Source organism: Elephantulus edwardii, unplaced genomic scaffold (genome assembly GCF_000299155.1).
Source record: "Elephantulus edwardii isolate Elephantulus edwardi_28Jun2011 unplaced genomic scaffold, EleEdw1.0 scaffold00295, whole genome shotgun sequence".
NCBI lineage: Eukaryota > Metazoa > Chordata > Mammalia > Macroscelidea > Macroscelididae > Elephantulus > Elephantulus edwardii.
The window spans coordinates 1044042-1058631 of NW_006400045.1; the positions used below are offsets into that span (position 1 = coordinate 1044042).

Sequence of the window (14590 nt, forward strand, 5' to 3'; positions counted from 1 at the left end):
CTCTCTCCCTCTCTCTCTCTCCTTCTGTCTCTCTTTCTTTCTTTTTAAAGCAGTTTTATGAAGGGGCTACCAGACAAGATTCCTTGGTCTGGAGAGAGAGACAGACCAGAGGAAAACCTCACCCTAAGGTGGGTTGGATAGGTTTTTATAGTAAAGGACTTAGGGATGGAAAGGTGGGGCATTCTATTGTGGTTTATCCAGGTGAGCAAGGCGATTCATTCCCTTTGCTTACATATTGATATTCTTTGAATCTTTCATTCTTCTCCTTTGACCTTGGTCTGGGCCTGACAGCCCAGCCTCTTCAGTGAAAAAAAGGACAATGTATCTTTATTCTAGATATTTCCTGATAAACGGGTGATTCTGGGGCTCAGATTGGGTTGTACTGGGACCAGTAGCCAGGGGATAATATGGATATCAAAACAGCTGGTTCAATGTGGTCGTTTCTTTTAAGTGAAATAAGAAATAAAAAAGGCAGGGAGCAATTAGTAACAATATGAAGAACTACTTAGGGCTTGGAATTTGAGTGAGATGGAGAGTAGTGGGGCCCATCATTTGAGAGGAGTAGGTGATCTGCTCAGTGAGTAGAACATGTTTGACCTGGGAAAGGTGGTGTTAATGGGGGTTACCTATGACCTTAATCACTGTGGAGGTAGTTAGGATGACTTGGTAAAGTCTGTCTTAGCATGGTTGAGGAGGTTTGGGTGCACACTGTTTGATGAGGACGACATCTCCTGTGGCTTCAGCTGACTAGACATTCAGGTGAGGTCTGGCTATGCAGCAGTGTGCATGTTCCCAGAATAAGGCCTAATGAAGGAACTGTGAGCAAGATATGATGCTAAAAGTGGGAGTTCAGTGGATAGGTTATGGTTCAGCAGAAATGATTGGCCATACATCACCTCAAAGGGGTTAAGAAAGGATGATGAGTAGGGTGATCTCAGACACAGGTTAAGACAGTAGGAAGTAAGTTGGTAATTTTCACACTCTGTTTATAGAAACTAATGATGAAAACTATAGAACAATATCGTTGATTTTACATGCAAGCAAGATTCTGATGAATATTATCCAAAAAACGACTGGAACAGCACATCAGCAGAGAACTACCAGAAGTCCAGGCTGGGTTTAGAAGGGGTTGTGGTACTAGGGATATTGTAGCTAATGTTAGATGGATCTTGGCTGAAAGCAGGGAGTACCAGTGGAATTTCTATCTGTGCTTCATTGATTATGCAAAGGCGTTTGACTGTGTGGAGCATAACAAACTGTGGCTGACTCTGAGAAGAATGGGAATCCCAAAACACTTGATCATGCTAAGGTGAAACTTATACTTGAACCAAGAGGCAGTCATCAGAACAGAGCAAGGAAACACTGCATGGTACAAAATTGGGAAGGGCGTACACCAGAGATAGGTCCTGTCTCCTCCATACCTTTTCAACCTGTATGCAGAACAGATTATTCGGGAGGCTGGGCTCTATGAGGAGAAATGTGGCATCAGGATTGGTGGAAGATCTATCATCAATCTGCGTTATGCAGATGTCACAACCCTGCTTGCTGAAACTGAGGAGGACCTGAGGCTCTTGCTGCTGAGGGTCAGGGACTGCAGCCTTCAATATAGATTGAGACTCAATGTAAAGAAGACAAAGATTCTCACCACTGGATCAACTGGCAGCATCAGGATGGATGGTGAAGAAATTGAGATTGTTCACAGCTTTTGTCTTCTTGGCTCCACAGTCAACACTCTTGGCACCAGCAGCCAGGAAATTAAAAGACTTATTGCAATGGGAATGTCTGCTGTTACAGACCTCTCTAAAGTACTCAAGAGCAATGGTGTGTGTCTCAAGGCTAAGGTGTGTCTGATACAGGCCATGGTCTTTGCAATCACTTGTTATGTGTCAGAGAGTTGGACAATGACCGGGGAGGACAGAGGGAGAATTGATGCTTTTGAACCTTGGTGTTGGAGAAGAGTACTGAGGGTGCCATGGATTGCTAAGAAAACAAACAAATTCATCATGGAGAGGGTTAAACTGGGCTGCTCCATGGAGGCAAGGATTCTAAGTCTTCGTCTGATATACTTTGGTCTTGTTGAAAGGAAGGACTGGTCCTTGGAGGGGGACATCATGCTTGGGAGGGAGGAGGGTAGGGACGGGAGGGAAAGGCCCTCTGGGAGATGGATTGATTCGCTGACTGGGGCAGTCTGGATGAGTGTGTTGGAGACAGTGAGATTGGCACAGGACATGGCCGAGTTTAGGGCTGTTTTACATAGGGTCGCTGTGAGTCGCAAGAGACTCGATGGCACATGGCAACAACAATAACATCTGAAACGTTACCCTGGCCTCAACAGGTTGATGGGGGTTGTCAAAACGTAAGCATCTTCAAGCTTCAGTTAACAGGCCTAAGCGGTCAGCCGGGATGGGGACTGGGTTTTATGGAGGGCCTGCCCTACTGTGTCTAGATGCTAAAGGGGCAGTTGGCCTCCAATGGCCCTGTGCCCCACAGATAGAGCAAAACTGTGTCGGAGGGTGAGGATTAGGACAACAGTTAGCCCAATCACCCTCTTTGCCACACCTGAAGCATGCACCAGGAGGTAACCAGATCATTGAATGAGGAGGTGCTTTCTGACCACTCACTGCTGCGGGCTGTATGGTAGCTATCAGGGCTTGGGTCTGAAAATTTGCTTTCTGACAGCGTAAGTCTCCCTGTCAGCTTCAGCCTGTTCCTTCTGGGCATTAAAAACTTTAAAGCCCATGTTTAAAAAGTCTCAAATGGGATTTTTGGGGCCATCCTCACCCTTTTTTTACTTTCTTTCTCATATCAGGGTCTGATTGAATAACAAAATGTGTAGCTAGGACATTGGCCCTTTCTTGGGAGGTAGTTAATTGTACAGGGGTCTTTTTTTTTTAATGTCTACAATAGTAAGGTGGCAGAGGGAAAGAAGGTTACTAAAATTCTCAAGAGAGAATGACTCATACTTGTGTCCAGAAGAAAGTAAATAGTTTCTACTGGCAGTATCTATTTTAATATGACAAGTTTGTCTATCATTTTAGCAGCTATTTTTTTTGTTTGTTTTTAGATACATCTATAAAACTCGACAGCACAAAACAACAACAACAACATACTTTTATTACAAAGCCATTCTTTTGGCATTAGTTGGTTACAGTGATAGCAAGATACTGTCAGTGTGGTGTCACAGCCCTACCCTAACAACTGCCCTCTCCACTCACTACCCTATGTTTAAGTTACGCCACATACATAACATAATAGTTACCTGAAATCATTACTGCTAAAGTCCTGGCTCAAAAGCCTTATTTAAGGAAGAGTTGGGGCTAAAAGATTAGATAAAACTACCAAGTTCATTTATGAAGCCTCCCCCTCCTCCTGCTCAAATTACTGGAAAAAGAATCAAATGGCATAGAGCTAGTCTGGATAGCAGCAGCGCCCAAGGATCTTCACACTTAATTCTTATTAAAAAGCAATGCCTGTGCTGTACAAATTTCACTGTGCAAAGGGAATAAGGAAAACTTTGTATTTTTTAATCCTAATATAGGCAAAAGGAGTTTTAACTCCTCCCTGGAGTAATTTTTTTAAAAAAAAGAAAGGCATTCCATGAAGTTCTTCTGGATAGTGTTATTGCTGTGCGTTTGCTGGCAGGTCACTTTCTGTGCTGTGTTTGCTCTGAAGAGATATTCCAGCATATCCCCAATACTCCTTTCTTATTGTGTCCTTTTCTTTAGCTAGGATTTCACATAACTCTAATGCTTTGTTAAAAATGTCTTCATTGTTGTCACACTGGTTCTCAAGCATGTCTTCATAGATATCTACAAGAAAGGTAGGATGAACTATGTCTTGGTTGTAAATCAAATAACTGGTTCAACAGAATGGGATATTTGGAAAGGCCATGCTCAGTATAGATTGAGGATCAAAGTCAAGAAGACAGATTCTCACCACTGGACCAGTTGGCAGCATCAAGATGGATGGTGAAGAAATTGAGATTGTTCACAGCTTTAGTCTGCTTGGCTTCACAATCAACACTCTTGGCACCAGCATCCAGAAAATCAAAAAACGTATTGTGATGGGAAAATCTGCAGTTACGGACCTCTCTAAAGTAGTAAAGAGCAACGGTGTGTCTCTGGAGACTAAGGTGCATCTGGTACAGGCCGTGATCTTTGCAATCACTTGTTACGCGTCAGCGAGCTGGACAAATGACTAGGGATGATAGAAGGAGAATTGATGCCTTTAAGCTGTGATGTTGGAGAAGAGTATTGACGGTACCATGGACTGCTAAGAAAACAGATTCATCCTGGAGAGGGTTAAACCGGAAGGCTCCTTGGAGGCAAGGATTCTGAGGCTCCGTCTGACTACTTTGGACATGTTGTAAGGAGAGACTGGTCCTTGGAGAAGGACATCATGCTTGGGAGGGTGGAGGGCAGGTGCAGGAGGGGAAGGCCCTCTGGGAGGCGGATTGATTTGGTGACTGGGGCAATCAGGATGAGTGTGTCGGAGACAGTGCGATTGGTACAGGAGACAGTAGAGTTTAGAGCTATTGTACATAGGGTTGCTATGAGCCGCAAGCGACTCGACGGCACATAACAACAGTGGTCCTGCAAAATTCCTTTCAAATAGTTCCATGCACTTTCATTATGTGGTACTAGCTTGATCACTTCCAGAGTATATTGGACTTCTCTCTCCAATACAAGAGGATCATTGTAGCCAGTGGTATTAGAAATGACAAAGTATCTTTGGTTCCAGAAAGAGTTAGGGCTCACATCTTCTTTGAGACATTGGTCTCCATACTGTAGTTCATCATCCCAAAGTTTAAATTCCTGAATAACCCATTGTCAATGCTGCCAGGCATGTAATTCTTTGCATCCTGGTTAAGAATATCAGCAATAAATTCAAGTTCTTGAGATGGGTCTTTCAGCCATTCCACTAAAAGTCGCCTATAATGCCAAACTCGATAGTTTTGGGGCTGTTCTTCCATTATTACAGTGATATAGTTCATTTCTTCATAAAGATCCTTTTGAAACAACTTTAAGAGAACTCTCTGAAAATGCCAAACTGTGTAATTAGCTTCATTTAACTCAATGGCATCTCTTGTTAGTTTAAAAGCCTGTTCACTTCCTTTATCATGCTGTAGGACAGACCGGAAATAATCATAAACATCTAAATTTTTCACTATAAATGATCTGGACCACTGGATTAGGGCCATCATTCTGTGACACTGAATCTATATCAGCCCTTTTTTTTCTGTCCCTTTACAGGACATAGGTGGGTGAGTCCAGACTCAGAAATCCATCATCCATTGATGCTGCCACCTCTTCTCCCTGTTGCTGCTGCTATTGTGCTGGTGGAGGGTGTAGCTGCGGTGGTGGCTGTTCCAGCTGACCAGGTCTTTTGCCTTGCACAGCCTCTCCAACCCCTTTGGTCACCTCCATCTCGCCTGGGTCAGCAGCAGAGGTGGCAGGAAGGCCCTGCCCCAGCAGCTATTTTTTAAGTTCAGTTTTTCAGTTATCATTCTTTTTATTTATTTTCTTTTATTATTCTGTGAGTGTATCGTCAAATCGGATCTGACTGGTACAGGAGAAGATTTCCCCTCCTTCTCCAGCAGAGCATCTGGTGGATTTGAACCATATACCTCTGGGATTGCAGTGCAGTTTCTTGCCATTAGGCCACTTAAGTTATCATTTTTAAAATATACATAATGTTTGAGTTTTAAACTAGTACTATAATAAACTTAAGACAAAAAGGAAGAGATAAGTTGAAAATGTTTTCAGTTCTGAACTCTGGTTGAAAATTTAAAGTAGGTAGAAAATGCTTTAAGACAAAAAGGAAATAAAACTCTTAAACTTGTTTTGGTATAAGAAAGAGAAAGAAGTTTGTGTTGGATAGAATATATATTTTATAGAAATTGGTTGGCTGAAATTTGATAGAGGGTAATGGGGTAGGGGTGGGTTTGGAGAAGGGAAGGGAGGGGCAGAGCAGTTTGATCCTTTTATCTGTGATGTTTGGTCTGGAGGCTAAGGGAGGATGGTGTTATTTACTGGGTGGGGTCAAAAAGGAGAGAGATGTTTTTAACTGGGAGATTAGTTAAAAATTTGCCTGCAGTTTCAGACTGTGTCTGGGAGAGGCCAGTATATTGCCCATGTAACATTTACTAAGTTATTTGAGGTGTATTCACCATCCCAAAATGCTACATTTTAAGAATTTAATTTTCTTATTTAGCTCAAAAATAGTACAACTTGGTTCCACTTAGTAAAGTTAATATGATATAAAAACATTGATACCGATAAGTATATACACACACATACACACACTATTTAAATCATGGAAAAACTGTATTTTTTGAAAGACAGGCTAATTGGAATAGGCATCAAAGTAAAGAAATAAAAGCAAATACTAAAAGCTACTTTACAATGAGGTAAGAAAACCTGCACAGGTAAGCAGGCTTTACATAGAGAGAGATGAGAGTGAAAGTAAAAGAAAATTTAGAGATTTCTGACCATCTCTGAGTCCATTGGCTAAAACTGTCAAGATCTTGAAGGGTATTGAAATGAAAAGTTCTGTTTTAAGGTCATACAGAATTGTTATCTAGCTTTAACTGTGGCAATGCTTGGTCACAGTAAAAGATTAGTCTCTTGTGGTGGAGGTCCTCAGCCAGACCCAAGTTTGAAAGGAAGGAGCTCAAGGGACTACCCCTTGAAGGTTTAGACATTTAACTACCCATGATGTTCAGGTCTCTGGATGAGGACTTCCGAAATTTCAGAGCGTCCTCTGAAAACCGGAAGCCTCAGATTCTGGGAAAGGCAAAGAGAAGGTATGGGTGTCCCCTATCACAATCAATAGCCTGGGTGCACCTGGTGCTTGGGTGGCCCCCTGGTGCAGACCTGCAATTTTTGGAAATATTAGATATATGAGCAGGCAGGAGTCCAGTGAGGACAGATATGAATCCCAAGGGAGTTCAATATGCTTGGAGACAAAATGTCTGGGGACTATTCTGAAAAGTGCTTGGGAAACTTTATGAACAAATGGGTTTTTCTGCGGGAGAGAGAGAAGTCAGAAAAGGAGTCTGAGAGCGAAGAGGCAGAAGTCAGAAGAATAGGGGCAAAGATTTCTTGAGGTGCCAAATAACTCCCAGAATGGACGCTTCCAGAATAGAGGTAGCCGTGGACAGGAAGAATGAAGAGTTCAGTAAAAATGGACACTGCTGACGACTGGACATTAGCACAATATGGATGGAAATAGACAACAAAGGGTCTGTCCCCTCAGTCCATGCTTGTGTCCCTCTAGCCATGCTCCTCATGGGGTAAAAGTGTGCCTTAGCAATAAGCATGTCCATATCAAGCCCAGGCCAGGTTGTGGTCCAAGAGGATCCCCCAAATCACCACTAAGCCGTATGACAACACCATGGAACTGTGGGTGGGAACCCAATCAAATTCCGTGGCTTCAGAGTAGTGCCATCCATGAAACCTCTTGACAAGCACTAAAAACATTAATTCAGGAGGCATACACACAAAACAGGAGGAGAGAAACAGGACCATTTCAGTTACATTACCATTCTACTTCTTGATACCGTGTGAAATGGTAGGTTCAAGAGAGAGATAGTGAGGGGCACGACACTCATTCCAAAAGAGTGGGGACACAACACACCTCGACTCCTGTAATGGGTTACACCAGAATATTAGTTTTTCACACTGGATGCAAGGCTAAGAACTCAAGGAAGGGAAAAAGAAAGAAACAGAAACAGAAAGAGAGAGAGAGAGAGAAAGAGAGAGAGAGAGAGAGAGAAGGAAGTAGAGAGAGAGGGAGAAAGAGGGAGGAAGGCAAGTAGAGGGAAGTTGTATAACAATTTGTGTAACAATGAAAGAATTTTTTTCTTCACAAAGAGAAAAGTGAACTGGGAAAGGAGGAGCAGGCAGGGAGGAAAATATGCAACAGTGAATGAATGGAAATCCAATTAATCTATACTTTTTCATTAAAATCTGAATTATAAAAAAAGAAGTTACTTGTAAAATCTACTGTTATGTTGTTGTCGTTATGTGCCATTGAATCACTTGCGACTGATAGCAACCCTATGTACAACAGCCCTAAACTCTGCTCTGTCCTGTGCCAATCGCACTGTCTCCAATAAACCCATCCCAATTATCCCAGTGACTGAATTAATCCACCTCATAGAAGGCCTTCCTCTCCTGCGCCATCCCTTCACCCTCCCAAGCATGATGTCCCTCTCCAAGGACCGGTCCCTCCTTACAACATGTCCAAAGCATGTCAGAGGAAGCCTCAGAATCCTTGCCTCCAAGGAATAGCCCAGTTTAACCCTCTCCAGGGTGAATTTGTTTATTTTCCTAGCAGTCCATGGTACATTCAATACTCTTCTCAAGCACCACAGCTCAAAGGTATCAATTCTCCTTCTACCCTCCCTGGTCATTGTCCAGCTCTCTGATGCATAAGAAGTGATTGCAAACACCATGGCCTGTATCAGATGCACCTTAGTCTTCAGAGAGACACCATTGCTCTCCAGAACTTTGGAAAGGTTCCTAACAGCAGACTTTACCATTGCAGTACATCTGTTAATTTCCTGGCTGCTGGTGCCAAGAGTTTTGACTGTGGAACCAAGCAAACTAAAGTGGTTAACAATCTCAATCCCTTACCATCTATCATGATGCTATCAATTGGTCCAGTGGTGAGAATCTTTGTCTTCTTGATATTGACCCTCAATCTATGTTGAAGGCTGCAGTCCTTGACACTCTGCAGCAAGCGCTTCAGGTCCTCTTCAGTTTCAGCAAGCAGGGTTGTGTCATCTGCACAATGCAGATTGTTGATAGATCTTCCACCAATCCTACACCACATTTCTCCTCATAAAGCCCAGCCTGGCAGATAATCTGTTCCGCATTCAGGTTGAAAAGGTATAGAGACAGGACACATCCCTGGTGTACGTCTTTCCCAATTTTGCACCATGCAGTGTTTCCTTGCTCTGTTCTGACGACTGCCTCTTGGTCAAGTATAGGTTTCATATTAGCACGATCAAGTGTTCCGGTGTTCCCATTCTTCTCAGAGTCAACCACAGTTTGTTATGATCCACACAGTCAGATGCCTTTGCATAATCAATGAAACACAGATAGACATTCCTCTGGTATTTCCTGCTTTCAGCTAAAAAAATTTTCCTACTCTATGTATTAAGTGTCCCAACCCCACTTTACTAAGTGTCTTATTTGAAATATAAAGTGTATTTTGGTTTTTAACACCCCCCAAAAAAGAAATCATAGAAATGTGTTTTAAATACTTAGTGTTTTTTAAAAGTAAACAACTTTACCTACAGCCACAAACATCCACAAAGCATTCTATTATGTATTTCCTTGTTTTTTATTTTTTTTTACTTGAATAAATAACAAATTAACTTGGGATTCCTAAAGTAAGTAATATATCAGAAGAATAAATCTTGTTTTTATCAAGTTGATTTAGACTCTGTCACCCTCTTTAACTGTACAGTACTATCTCTGTATGCCTTTCAAGGCTGTAATCTTTACGGAAACTAATTGAAGTTGATTTGTTTTTTTTTTTTTTTAGAAGAGCCAACAAATTTAAAGTAAGGACCTTTAAGTTAGTAGTCATGCTGTTAATGATTGCATCACCATTTTATGTAATAATAAGTGACCACGGATTATTCACTGCTGTTGAGTCAGTTCCAACTCACAGAGATGCTTTATTACATTTTTGAGGCTTATAATGGATCTCAAGAATGTCCACTCGCTCCAGCAGATGTGATGATGGTAGATTTGAACCAGTAGAGAATCATGATTTTAGTTAACGGCACAACTCTTAATCAGCTACATCAGTAGAACGCCTTGTTGGTTGAAATTAATACATGAAAAAAGTTATATTAAAATAAAAATTCCTTGTTTCATGTTCTTTTTATCTGATTTCTTGATTTTTCTCCATTTCTCAACTTAGGGCCCTCATGATAATTCAAAACTTTTTACAACCCTTCTATCATTAATGAAAAGTTTTATATGGAGCTTTTGAGGCCTAGTGGAAAGAATCTGTACTACAATCCCAAAGGCATGATGTTCAAATCCACAAGCTGCTACACAGGAAAAAAATGGGTATTCTACTCCCATGCAGTTTACTGCCTATCAAACTTTGCTAGACAGTCAGCTATGTGTTGGTTCCAACCCTTTGAAACACAACAATAGGATTCTTTTACATTATTCTGTATAAACATTTGCATATATATATGTACATATTTAGTTGTGAGTGAATACAGACTGTATTATGTGATTATTCTGTTCTTTAATAGAGAGTTCTGGTAGCTTACTGTTAAGGAATTACATGACCAAAGCAAGGGTGCAGAGTTTTAATCCACTAACTGCTCTGTGGGAAAAGATGATTGTTTAATAAATGATAATGCTGTGATCACCATTATCCAAGTAGCTATACTATTGAATTATTTTGTTATTATGTGCCATATATTTAAAAATGATTAACAGCTTATCTTGTTGTGTATTTTAAGAGGCTATAAGTAACAAAGGAGAAGATTGGCCAACTTTCTTTTGTGGTCCAGTTAGTGTATTTTTATCACCCGCCTTTAGATTGGCAGTGAAACTCCTTACCTACTGGCCCATCTAAATTTCCTAAAGTATGCAATTATTAAGTGCATTTTTTTCTTAAAGAGTTATAAACTGTTGACATATAAATATGGAATTAATATATATATCAATAATTAATGTACTATTTGATAAAATATTGGTAGATAATAAGAAAGAGAGAAGTATACCAAGATTTATTTTAAGAATGAAAGAAATGCCAGTAATTGTACAGGAGAAATGAAGAAAATTACAAACATGAATATATCTTGCATATGTTGTTCACTTACTGTTTAACAGGTCCCGAGTTAAGTTCTTTCTGTGCACCATTTTATTTCTGGCTTAGACAAAGAAAAAAAGTGCTCCATATGGCTCATTAATTTCTATCTACATGATTTCAAACCCATATTTAGTTTATTTAATAAAGCAATTTAATTTTATATATAGATTCATTAAAGATATAATCTTGTTCAAATATATTTATAGATGGCAAACTGAGGACCTGAAAAGGGAAAGCATGTAATAAAGGATATTTGCAGGGAGATCAAGTTACCAGGTCCCTTGACTTCTGTTTTGGTTTATTTTTTTGTTGTCCTTTCGTTTTACTCTAAGAAAGATCTTTAAATCAAGAATGATTTCATAATAAGAGGATGTTCCTATATCAGTAGCCAAACAAAAGTTATCTGAAATAGTTTCTTCCCTTCTGTTCACATTTATAAAGGGGGCATGTTGTTTTATGATTGCTCCCAGGTTCTCAAAGCCTTATCCATTCCTGGGGACAAATCAAAAGAAGAAAAATAGGTCATTCTTGGGTCACTGCTATTCAGTTTGCTGTGCCAAGCTGAAAACTCAGGCCATTAAATATGAAAATCCACTCATTGTCTCAGGCCTGATTGTATCCTGTCTTTCAAATCCAACCTACCATAGTCATAGCAACACTAATAGGCGGATGTGCATTGGACCACATCATTTGCAGGGTGTCTTTAACTGAGAAAAGTTTTGTTGAATATATGTGTGATTAATGCTTTCAACTATTATCTCTAATTGAACAGACAAGAAATAGCGGTGCTTTGTTGGCCTAGATAAGCCTATTGCATGGATATTAATGGCATATTCAGCCCTTGCTGAATTAATCTATCATTGCCTTTTGTCTTTGGTAACCATACATATTGTTAGAAGTCTATACAAAATTTGAGTAACTGTTGGAAATACAGCTTCAGTAATCTTCTAGACATGGATATAAGAGAAGTGGTAAAAGCTGTTTAGTTAGTGCATAATTGAATGTGCTTTGCTGTTTACATTAGTATTAAGCAGAAGAAATTTATTTTAATGCATGAGTATCAAAGTGATATATCACCTTAATATCATCAGCTACTTAGCAAGATTCAGAGTTCCACTAAAACAACTATAGACTCAATAGAACCTAATGTTTTCTATTGAACTGTACATGTGCGTGTTCTTTTTTTGTGTGTATGTTACATATAGATACGGAGATATAAAGGAAGAGGAAAAATTCAAGCTTTAAAGAAGTAAAAAGATTTTCAGAAATATTAAGTAACACTAACAGCCATGTAACACATCTAACATATGTCTTATATATCATAAATAAATATTGAGGAAATAATAATATTTATTGATTTGTATCCTTTCTTAGAGAATGACCAGTCAGAAATATTTCCAAAATACTGAATTATAATGATATTAGCATGAAGATTGCAATGCGCCTAATTCAGGTCATGGTGTTTTTAATCACTCACTACACGTCTGAAAGCTAGACATTTGTGTTTCAGTGTTACAAAATGGTAGAGAATATTTAATGGACTGTCAAAATAACAAAGAGTTCTTTCAAAAAGTGCAGCCAGAAGCTCCATGGAGGTTGTCTCTCATACTTTGAACGTGTTGCAAGGAGAAGTTATCATTTTGAAAGGGAAAGGTAGAGAGAGTCAGCAAAGGAGAGGAAGATCCTCAATGAGATGGATTGACACAGTGCTGTAGCAATAGACTCAAGTGTGCTAGAGTTTATGTAGAAGCACAGGATAGGGCAGGGCTCAGGTGTTTTGTTGATATGATTGTTATGAGTCATACTTGACTCAAGTGCACCCATCAACAACAACAACAACAATGATGATGAATCAGTAGCAACATTATTGCTGGAGATTTAGTACACCTTTTCCAGTAGTGAGCAAAGGAGTTAGTTAGAAGTTAGTAAAGACTTTAAGCTTTTCTGAAGTGCTTTGCTTATTCAGGATCTCTTTACTCTCCAAATAAACTTAACAATTTCCTTTTTGATCTCCTTGAAAAAATAAATTTGGCTTCTGAATTAGGATTGAGTTGAACAATTTAGATTGCTTTTGGTAGGATTGTCATTTTCACAATATTGAGTCTCCCTATCCATGAACAGAGGTCATTTTCCATTTCTTTATGTTTTTTTATTCTGTCTTGCAGAAATGTTCTGTAGTTTGCTTTGTATAGGTCTTTGTGTCTCCAGTTAGGTTCCCTCCCCAGTATCTCAGTTTGTATTTGGCTGTTGTAAATGGCATTGCTTTCTTGGATTCCTTTTCTTGTTACTATAGAGGTGGTTGTTCTTGGTGCCATCAGTCGAGCATGACTCATAGTGACCCTATAAACAAACAACCTGAAGCTTTTCTGTAACTATCATCATTTCTCAAAGTTCATAGAGTTTCCAGAGGCATGTCATTTAGATATTTGATCTTATATTCTGCCAGTCTACTAGCTCTAACAATTTTTGGCAGTGTTGCTGTTGAGACCTTGGGATTTTCTCTGTACACTATCATATCATATACATATAGCGACAGTTCAATCATCTTTTTGCTGACCTGGATGTTTTTTATTTTATTTATTTTTTCTCTTCTATTGCCCTAGCAAGCACTTCCAGTACAATAATGAATAGAAGTGGTGACAGTGGACGTCCTTGTCTGGTCCCTGTTGACAAGGAAAATGCTTTTAGTCTTTCTCCATTGAGAATTACATTAGCTGTTGGTTTTGCATACGTACTTTTGACTATGTTGAGGAAATTCCCTGCTATTCCTATTTTGCTGAGAGTCTTTATCAGGAAGAGTGTTGGAATTTTTCAAATGCCTTTGCTGTATCAATTACTAATATCATATGGTACTTGTTTTTGCTTTATTAATATGGTGAATTACATTGATTGTTTTTCTTATGTTAAACTGTCCTTCAGTGTTGGCTGGAGCTTCCCGACTAAAACAAGCCTGGAAGCAGGAGCGGCATCCACTTCCAAAATGGCTGGCCTCCGGAAACTCTGTGTATGAACAGTGCTCAGGCCGTTAGTTCATAGGGTCGCTATGAGTCATCTACGACTCGACCTCATTAAACAACAATAACAATGACGACGACCAAGAGAGAGCTACGTTGGCCTAGTGGAAAGGAAGCTGTGCTACCAAGCCGAAGGTGGGTGATTTTCATCTGTGGCCCTCGGCCAGGTTCAAATTGTTTTCCTGTCAAACAATCTTCTAGGTGGTATAGCACTGGTCTGTGCGTTGCTGTACAGAGGTAACTCTTGGTTGATGTGATGCTGAAGCCTGTGACAGTGATGTGCTAATCGTGGTAATGGGCACGCATGGTGGACAGTGTTGACTGGAGCTTCCCAACTAAATCAAGCCTGGAAGCAGGAGTGGCATCCACTTCCGAAATGGCTTGCCTCCGGAAACTATGTACGAACAGTGCTCAGGCTGTTCGTTCATAGGATCGCTGAGTTGTCTATGACTCAACGGCATTAAACAACAACAACAACAAACTGTCCTTACAGACCTGTTATGAATCTCACTTGGTCAGGACTAATTACTTTTTTTATACGCTTTTGGTTTCTATTAGCTAGGATTTTGTCAAGGATTTTTGCACCTATATCCATGAGGTTTTCTGCGTGTGTACTATCAAGTATGGAAATACAAAGGAGGAGGAACAGTTGTAAGCAGACCCTAGTGATTGGTACATGGAATGTGAGAGCCATGAATGAAGGAAAATTAGAAATTGTTAAGAAA

The 14590-nt window shown here is 39.9% G+C and overlaps 2 pseudogenes; one reads left to right on the forward strand and one right to left on the reverse strand.

Annotated features, from left to right (window-relative positions):
- Positions 1 to 3618: 3618 nt before the first annotated feature.
- LOC102865250 lies at positions 3619 to 5426 on the reverse strand (annotated as a pseudogene).
- A 1287-nt stretch (positions 5427 to 6713) lies between these two features.
- LOC102866448 overlaps positions 6714 to 14590 on the forward strand; it is a 40741-nt pseudogene continuing 32864 nt past the window's right edge.